Source organism: Giraffa tippelskirchi, chromosome 3, assembly GCF_054371585.1.
Source record: "Giraffa tippelskirchi isolate mGirTip1 chromosome 3, T2T-mGirTip1v1.2.pri, whole genome shotgun sequence".
Classification (NCBI taxonomy): Eukaryota; Metazoa; Chordata; class Mammalia; order Artiodactyla; family Giraffidae; genus Giraffa; species Giraffa tippelskirchi.
In genome coordinates, this window is record NC_137277.1 from 72,913,539 (window position 1) to 72,923,470 (window position 9,932).

The window sequence follows — 9,932 nt, forward strand, 5'->3', positions numbered from 1 at the left end:
CAAATACAAATCTTCATATATAAATATATACATTTCAGATTTACTATCTCACAATTTGTGTGGGTCAGGAGGCCAGCATGGTTTCACTGTGCTCTCTGCTCTTGGTCTCACAAAGCTTAAATCAAGGTTTGGCTGGAACTGGAGTTCTCATCTGGAACTTGAGGTCATCTTCCAAGCTCATTCAGATTATTGACAGAATTCAATCTTTGAAGTCGTAGATCTCATGGCAACTTGTCTCTTCATGGACAGCAGGAAAATTCTGACTTCTGTCTTGTAAGATGAAGTCTTCTGTAGCCTAATCAAAAGAGCGACTCTCTCATGCTCAAGTTCTACCCATGCTGAAGGGAGAGGGATAATATAGAGTGTGCTCACCAGGAGCAGGAATCTTGGGGGAATCTCAGAGCTCTGTCTACCACTGGGTGTCTTATGTGGTTTTTTTTTTTTTTTCCACAGAGCTCGTTGTTTATAAATCTCTGCCTGGCTCATTGGTCTGTCTGTCCATGTATATATCTGTATATCTCTATGGAAGGGGAAAGGGGGACTCTCGCGTAAAAATCCAAAGCACAATTCTGTGAACACCTGCGTCCTGGTCAGTCTGAGTGTGGCCGTGAAGCCCAGGCAAGCCGTGGCTCACAGGGCTACGCCCTCGGTGCTGGCCAGGGTCCATGCCCCCCTGCCAGCCAGGGGTCTAGGCTCCCCAACACGAGCCCTGCCCAAGGCCGACTCTCCTCCTGGGGCTTCTAGGAGACAGTGGGGTCCTTGGCTTTGGGGGGCTCTGAGCCCGTCAGCAGGGAGATGGTGGGGTCATCCGAGTAGTCGTGTCCCTCGGAGAAGTAGGAGCCCTCCTCCAGCTTGAAGAGCACCGGCAGGTTGCTGCTCCCCACGTCCACGGGGCCCTGGTCCAGCAGCAGCAGGGGCTGGGCGGTGTAGTGAACCAGCTGAGTCTGGGCTGCTTTTCTCTGCCTCCAGAGGTCTGGGGGGCTCCTAGGGAGAGAGGAGCTCCTGGATGCCGGCCAGGCTGCTGTCAAGGTCGGGCAGGCTCATGTCGGGCACCGTCACCGAGGGGCTGAACAGGTCCAGCAGGGTGCTGGTGTCCACGCTGAAGCCGTGGCTCGTCAGCATGGTCTGAAGGTTGTCCAGGTTGGAGTCCATGGCGTCCAGGTGGTCGCTGAGCTCAGTCTTGTCCAGGAAGGCGACGCTGAGGCACTTCTCAGGGGCCGAGGCGGGCAGGGGCGAGGAGGGATGGCCCCCGGTGTCCGAGAGGGGGGTGGTGGAGGTGGCGGGCGTGGGCTCACTCGCCGGGAGGATGGAGTCAATGAGGGTGGTCGGGGACAGGGGCGTCTCCACCATGGAGGACGGTCGGCCAGGGCTGGCATCCTCTGCCCGGGGGTTCTGTGGCGGGCTTGGGGGCTCCTCCTTGACGCGAACCAGGGTGCTGCTGTCTTATGTTTTGATCCTGACCTTTACTAATGCAAATACTGAAGACAAGTATACCAAGTAGCTAATAATCTTGTTTCTCTTCTCTTTGGGTTATTGTGCCTGAGCAATTCAAAGGAATATTTTCTGATAATAACTAGCATGGCTCATGGTAGTAGGTATGTTTCTGATCTTCTGAATTAAATTTGGAGCAGCAGATAGCTATATCTTAGCTCTTGTTGTTGCTTAAGGATGGTGAAATTGTTTCTGCATGTAGAGGTGTATAAAATGCTGTGAACCACATTTGTCAACACCAGTAAATCACACAATAGGCGTTAGTGTTTATTGAAGTAAGATTTGCACTTTTAAATAAAGTGTTTGGTAATTATATTTGAATAGCAAAATTAGTAAAATAAATGGTATATTGTCTTGCAGAGTTATTAAAAAATGGACTCTACAATTTTATGGAATATTATGATAAGAAACTTGGGGGAAATTCTTATTGTTAGACTATATGCCACAGAAATTTTATGTTCTTCTCACCTTCTTCCTAAGTGATATTAATTTTTGGTTTTTTAAAAAATAATGATTGTAAAGTAGATTAGTCATGGAAACATGATACCTTTATCATTTTTGTCCTTTATTCTTTGAAGAGCATAGAATGGAAAGCTTGATTTTTTAAACTAGAATTATTTTAAAATGGTAAAGATCAAAAATTATAAACAGATAAATAAAAATTCTGATTTTGTATTCTACCAGTTTGTGGACCTGGTAGGTTAATGGGAAGAGACTTCAAGGAAGACAGTATAAAAATTCAAATCTACACAGGTGTATGTGGCCCCTTTAGAAATAATCATGTAATAGGATAGAAGTACTTTCTATCCTATGTGTATTTCTAATGTGTTAAGAAAGAAAAAAAATTAGACTTTTGAGGGACAGGGAACTGAGGTATGAACTCTTGTCAGTCTGGGTAGGTTATTACCTCTCATTACAATATTGGACCCATAAAATACAATGAGTTTAAAGTCTTCACATCTCTCACCTTGGTGCTGTCCTTCTCTCATTCCTAGGATGGATTAAAATAGCAATTCAGATAAATTCTAGATGTAGTTCTACTGTAAATGCAAATTCTCTTGCATTTAGTGGCCTCTACTCTAGTGCAGGAGGCTTCCCAGGTGGTGCAGTGGTAAAGAATTCACCTGCCAATGCAGGAGATGCAGGTTCAATCCCTGGGTCAGAAGATTCCCTGAAGGAGGAAATGGCAACCCACTACAGTATTCTTGCTGGGAAAATCCCATGGACAGAGCAGCCTGGTGGGCTACAGTCTGTGGGATCACAGAGAGTTGGACCCGACTGAGCTTGCAACTCACTGTGGTGCAGATTATAATTTTGATGTGAATGCTTCTAATTTTTAATCAGCATTTATACTTAAGCTGACATGATTTTACAAAAGATTTTAGATTTACTTAATTTTCAAATTTTATAGTTTAATTTTTGTAAGCAATAGAAGAAACATCCTTTATCAATGGTGATACAAAAAAGGAATAGTACATGGAGGGACACTTGGTAATTCAACCCAAGTAAATTCTCAAGTGTTTGAGAAGTGCTTACACCCTGATAAGAATGGAAAATGTTGAAATTTTTACTTTAAACACTTTTTATAATGGATGTTATAGAATGTGGTTCATTTTTTCTTTTACAGAGATTTAGATATTGGTTATATCTGATGGTTGTATATGTTTTCACTTTGCAGCATTGTACAGAACCTGAATCAGAACTTTACTTTGATACATTTTGTTATTTAGTTGCTATTTCATGTCTGACTTTTGGCGACCCCCATAGCCTGCCAGGTTCCTCTGTCCATGGGATTTCCCAGGCCAGAACACTGAAGTGGTTTACCATTTTCTTCTCCAGGGATTCTTCCTGACCCAGAGATCAAACCTGAGTCTCCTGCATTGGCAGGCAGATTCTTCACTGCTGAGCCGCCTGGGAAGCATTAGTAAAGTTCTTTGTGATACATTATTACAGTTAAATATTTTTGTTAAAAGGTAATATAGAAGCAACTGTAAACATATTTAGAATCATCTTGGTCAAAATAAAGTCAAAGATTTTAAGAAAAACTGTATCACTCACTTCTTGCGTTTTGTTGAAGTGACACCAAAGCCATTATCAGAAATATAGTAGGTATTATTTATAGGTTTCAGTTTTAAGCAACTGAACTTTGTAACGACATTTGGTAAATGCATCATGTTTCCAGAAACTAGAAATAATGACTTAAATTAAACCAAATTCTTTTGAGATATACCGGGCTAACAAGGAGACAGGGAATTAATGTTTGAAATAAAATGAACATATTAAAATGTGCAAAACTGGTTTCAGTAAAAATTAGAAAAAAGAAATAATAAGGTTACAACAAAGCAACTACTTTCCTACATATTGAATAATATCTTTAGCAACCCAAACTAATTGGCCTAAGTAACAAATGAGCTAATAAGTAGTATAAAGATAGAATACAGAAATACAGATAATTGCTTGTGTTCCTTTGAAGTAGTGAGTGGTATTCTTTTTCATCTCCAAAAGTAAATATGCAAGCTATTTATGTCTGATGAATTAATCTGAACTTGAAATTAGTCAAGCTCCCCTCCCCCCCACCCCAGTATATTCGGTTGTTAACTGTAAATGACTGGAGTCAATTTAAGAAAACCCTGGAATTGAAATTGGGGAAGTGGAGGAGTATTAATGATAGTGCAGTGGACCTGATTGGGGTGAAAGTTCAGAAAAAGAATAGCAAGTCCCTGAATTAAGCACTATAAATAGAATGTTTACATTAACAAGCTATCATCATTCAGGAACATGAAATCAAGCAAATTATCTATAAGTTAAGATGTATTATAGTCAGCTTTTAAAATAACAATACAACTTACTTCTAATGGATTCATTCTCCATTCCACTGCAAGCTCTTTTAGTTATACTTGACAAAGGTTAATCCAACAAGGCAACGTAGTCTCCAATTTTCATATCTTTATTTTCTGTTGTATTGGGATATCAATTGACAAAAGATATATACCAAAAAAAGTTTTATCAAAAATATATTAATATCATGAAGAGTAGATATGTTTCTGATTTTGTCTCTCTAGAAAGATGACATCTGAACTGAGACTTGAATGGTGCAAAGGAGCCAATTCTACAAAAATCAGGACGAAATAATTAAAAGCAGAGGAAGGAGACAATTCAAAGTTGAGAATGAACTGGGAGTCAAGGGCTACATCATGTTGGATTTTGTGCATCAAAGTTAGGATTCTAAATTTTATTCTTAGGTGGTGAGAAGTGCAACCATTGGAAATTTAATATTTTTTCATTGTAAAATATATCATACACACCAAAGAGTGTATCTCCCACTTAAATTAGGAAATAGAATGTTGCCAAATAATACTGAAGCCCACTTATTCCCTTCCCAGTGGGATACCACTCCCCCTCTTTCCACCAGCCTAAATTTAAAATTTTGCATATCTTAGGGTTTCTTCCTAGTTATTGCTGCTGCTGCTAAGTCGCCTTAGTCGTGTCCAACTCTGTGCGACCCCATGGACGGCAGCCCACCAGGCTCCCCCGTCCCTGGGATTCTCCAGATAAGAGTACTGGAGTGGGGTGCCATTGCCTTCTCCCTTCCTAGTTATTAGGTTGGTACAAAAGTAATTGCAGTTTTGTATTGTTGTACTTTGCTGTTTGATATTGGAATATATTCTTAAATAAATGTGGTTTTGTTAAACATGATTTTAATGCACATTTATTGCTTTATGTTTTTTTTGCTGATGACATTACTTGCTGTGTATTTTATATTTTAGACTATGGAAATGGTGTTAGACAGAGAGCTAATACAAGCGATTTTCTTATTCGAGTTCAAAATGTGTTGTTAATCTGTGTAGACACCTTGCAACATCAACAGCACATTTGGCCCAGGATCTGCTAATGAACATACAGTGCAGTGGTGACTCAAGAAGTTTTGCAAAGGAGACGAGAGCCTTGAAGATGAGAAGCACAGTGATTGGCCATCGGAAGTTGATAACAGCTAATTGAGAGCATCATTGAAACTGATTCTCATAAAACTACATGTGAAGCTGCCATAAGTGGGTGCTTCATGAGCTGACTGCAAATCAAAAAAATGGTCATTTTGAAGTGTCATCTTCTCTTCTAGGCAACAACAATGAACAATTTCTTCATTGGATTGTGATGTGCAATGAAAAATGGATTTTATGCAACAACCAACGATGACCAGCTTAGTGGTTGGACTGAGAAGAAGCTCCAAAGCATTTCACGAAGCCAAGCTTGCACCAAAAAAAAAAAGTCATGGTCACTGTTTGGTGGTCTGCTGCTGGTTTGATCCACTACAGTTTTCTGAATCATGGCGAAACCATCACATCTGAGAAGTATTCTCAGCAAATTGATAAGATGCACAGAAAACTGTAACGCCTGAAGCTGGCATTGGTCAACAGAAAGGGCCCAGTTCTTTTCTATGACAACTCCTGACCTCACGTCACACAACCAATGCTTCAAAAGTTGAATGAATTGGGCTACGAAATTTTGCCTCATCTACCATATTCACCTGATCTTTTGCCAACTGACCTGCACTTCTTCAAGCATCTCAACAACTTTTTGCAGGGAAAAAGCTTCTACAAACAACAGGAGGCAGAAAATGGTTTCTAAGAGTTTGTAGAATCTTGAAGCATGGATTTTTATGCTATAGAAATAAATAAACTTATTTTTTGTTGGTTGCAAAACTGTGTTGATTGTAATGGTTCCTATTTTGATTAATAAATATGTGTTTGAACCTAGTTGTAATGATTTAAAATTCATGGTCTGAAATTGCAATTACGTTTGCACCAATTTAATATTTCATATTGCTGCAATTCATGGTTTAGTTTTACATCTTTTGAAGTATAAATATCCAATTAACACTGTTTATATTCTTCTGTAACTTGCTTGTTTAGCTCAACATTGTTGCTGTTGTTCAGTCACTCAGTCATGTCTGACTCCTTGCGAACCTATGGATTGCAACTCGCCAAGCTTCCCTGTCCTTCACCATCTCCTGGAGCTTGCTCAGACTCATGTCTGTGGAGTTGGTGATGCTATCCAACCATCTCATCCTTTGTCATCCCCTTTCCCTCTGCCTGAAATCTTTCCCAGCATCAGGGTCTTTTTCAGTGAGTTGACTCCTTGCATTTGGTAGCCAAAGTATTGTAGCTTCAGCTTCAGCATCAGTCCCTCCAATGAATATTCAGGATTGATTTCATTTAGGATGGACTGGTTGGGTCTCCTTGCAGTCCAAGGGACTCTCAAGAGTCTTCTCCAACACCACAGTTCTAAAACATCAATTCTTCAACACTCAACCTTCTTTATGGTCCAACTCTCACATCCATACATGACTACTGGAAAAACCATAACTTTGACTATATGGATCTTTGGCAGTAAAGTGACGTCTCTGCTTCTTAATATACTGTCTAGGTTTGTCATAGTTTTTCTTCCAAGGAGTAAGCGTCTTTTTATTTCATGGCTGCAGTCACCATCTGCAGTGATTTTGGAGCCCAAGAAAATAAAGTATGTCATTGTTTCCATTGTTTCCCCATCTATTTGCCATGAAGTGATGGGACCAGATGCCATCATCTTAGTTTTTTGAATGCTGAGTTTTAAGCCATCTTTTTCACTCTCCTCTTTCATCTGCATTAAGAGGCTCTTTAGTTCCTCTTCACTTTCTGCCAAAAGGGTGGTGTCAACTGCATATCTGAGATTGTTGATATTTCTCCTGGCAATCTTGATTGGCTTCTGCTTCATTTTGCAGTTTTGTGATCCACACAATCAGAGGCTTTGGCATAGTCAGTGAAGCGGAAGTAGATGTTTTTCTGGAATTCCTTTGCTTTTTCTATGACCCAGCAGATGTTGGCATTTTGATCTCTTGTTCCTCTGCCTTTTCTAAATCCAGCTTGAACATTTGGAAATTCCTGGTCATGTGCTGTTGAAGCCTGGCTTGAAGAATTTTGAGCATTACTTTCCTAGCATGTGAAATGAGTGCAATTGTGTGGTAGTTTGAACATTGACTCTGTGTTTTATTCATTTTTCTTGCTGAACAGTCATTCTATTACTACACCACAATTTATTTATCCTTTATATTATTGACCAAGATTTGATCTGTCCTCTTCCATTTTTTTTTGCTCTAAAAAATGAAGAAACTATGCACAATGCTCTGAGTAAACTTGTATACTGACACATATATGTAAGAGTTTTTATATTAATAGGGAATTGTTGGATGCAGGCTATGTGCATCTCCTGCTTTAAAAGGAAATACTAATTGTTTTCCTAAGTGAATGTATTAATTTATAAATGTATCAGCAGAGGACCGAGTCTCATTTATCCATATCCTCTTCAACACTTAGTACTGTCAAATTTTAAAATTTTAAAAAATGAATCAAGTTAAATATTAACTGCTTGTGGTTTTACATTGGATTTCTATGAATGTCAATAAGGTCAAGCACATTTTTTATGCTTTTTGTGGGGGATTCATCCTCTTTTCTTAATTTGTAGATATATATGGTTTTAAGACATATTCTAAATGTGAGGCTTTTTAGTTTTATTTGTTGCAGATCTTTTTTCATTCTGTGTCTTTTAATTCTGTAAATGATGTCATTTGATGAATATAAATTTTGATTTTAATCATGAACTCTTTATTTTATTATTAAAGCCTTTATAATCTTATTTAAAATATTTTTTAATACCCCCAAATTATAATATTTATTCTGCTATATTACCTTCTAAAAGCTTTATTATTTTGCCTTTCACACATGTTTACAATAACTGTGAATCAGTGTTTGGCCTGAGAATAACTTGTTTTTTCATGTGGATCTACAATTATGTGGCTTTTTTTGGAAGTCTTTATTGAATTTGTTACAATATTGCTTCTGTTTTATGTTTTGTTTTTCTGGCCACATGACATGTAGGATCTTAGCTCCCTAGCCAGGGATGGAACCTGCACTCCCTGCATTGGAAGGCTAAGTCTTAACCACTGGACCATCAGAGGAGTCCCAATTATGTAGCTTTGACTCTTACTCATGGTTGTTCATTTCGTTGTGTGTTTAGGGTTATGTTTAATTGAAAATCACTGCCTTGTTTTCCCATATTTGTTGTAATTCAGTGGTCCACACACTCAATTGTCACTGCTTTGTAGATAATCTATTTCTCATTTTTTAAAAACTTAAATTTTTATTTCAAAATATTAGATGTATTTTTCCTTTTTTTTTTCTTTTGGAAGGAGGCTTGAGATGGTTTCCCAAAAATTCGGAAAGGATTTATTATATATGTTCTGGACAACTCTTGGTCACTTTCTTTTTGAAAGTACTTTCTCTCATTTTGTCTCTCATCTTCTTCTGGTCCTCCACTGAAACATATGTTTAACAGTCTCACTTGATCGTCCGTATCTTCTAACCTGTGTTCAAATTTTTCATCTTTGTCTCTTGGTAAATTCATCCCATTTGAATTCCAGTTTACCAGTTTTTGCTCCACATATGACTATTCTAGTTAATACAAGCTTTGAGGTTCTATTATAAATTATATATATACATAATTTCTAGGTGTATATGTATCTGGCTGTTTTCTAATATCCCTTATACTGATAATCTTTTATTCTTTTGTCTTTTCAACAGCTTCTTTTTATTTCTTATTTATTTTATTTTTGGCTGTGCTGGATCTTTGTTGCTGTGCATAGGCTTTCTCTTTTTGCGGAGGGGGGGGCTACTCTCTAGTTGCAATGTGAAGGCTTCTCATTGAAGTGTCTTCTCTTGTTGTGGAACATGGTCTCTTGGGTGCATGGGCTTCAGTAGTTGCTGCATATGGGCTCAGTACTTGTGGCACACAGGGTTAGTTGCCCTGTGGTATGTGGAATCTTCCCGGACCAGGGATCAAACTGGTATTCTCTGCATTGCAAGGCGGAGTCTTAACCACTAGACCACCAGGGAAGCCCCTTCTTTTTATTTATTTAAGCATATTAATCATATTATTTCATGTTATTTTTCTCATAATTCCATTACGTGCAGTAATTGTGAAAAGATGCTCAACATCACTCATTATCAGAGAAATGCAAATCAAAACCACAATGAGGTACCATCTCACGCCAGTCAGAATGGCTGCTATCCAAAAGTCTACAAACAATAAATGCTGGAGAGGTTGTGGAGAAAAAGGGAACCCTCTTACACTGTTGGTAGAAATGTAAACTAGTACAGTCACTATGGAGAACAGTGTGGAGATTCCTTAAAAAACTGAAAATAGAACTGCCATATGACCCAGCAATCCCACTGCTGGGCATACACACCGAGGAAACCAGAATTGAAAGAGACCCGTGAACCCCAATGTTCATCGCAGCACTGTTTATAATAGCCAGGACATGGAAGCAGCCTAGATACCCATCACCAGACGAATGGATGAGGAAGCAGTGGTACATATACACAATGGAATATTACTCAGCTATTAAAAAG

At 38.8% G+C, this 9,932-nt stretch overlaps 1 pseudogene across 1 annotated transcript; it reads right to left on the minus strand.

Annotated features, from left to right (window-relative positions):
* Positions 1–454: 454 nt before the first annotated feature.
* Positions 455–8,928, minus strand: LOC145540441 (heat shock factor protein 1 pseudogene; annotated as a pseudogene). The gene is made up of 2 exons (XR_014078348.1): positions 8,801–8,928; positions 455–1,438 (listed from the first exon to the last, which is right to left on the minus strand). The product of XR_014078348.1 is annotated as a heat shock factor protein 1 pseudogene (transcript).
* Between the last annotated feature and the right edge of the window lie 1,004 nt (positions 8,929–9,932).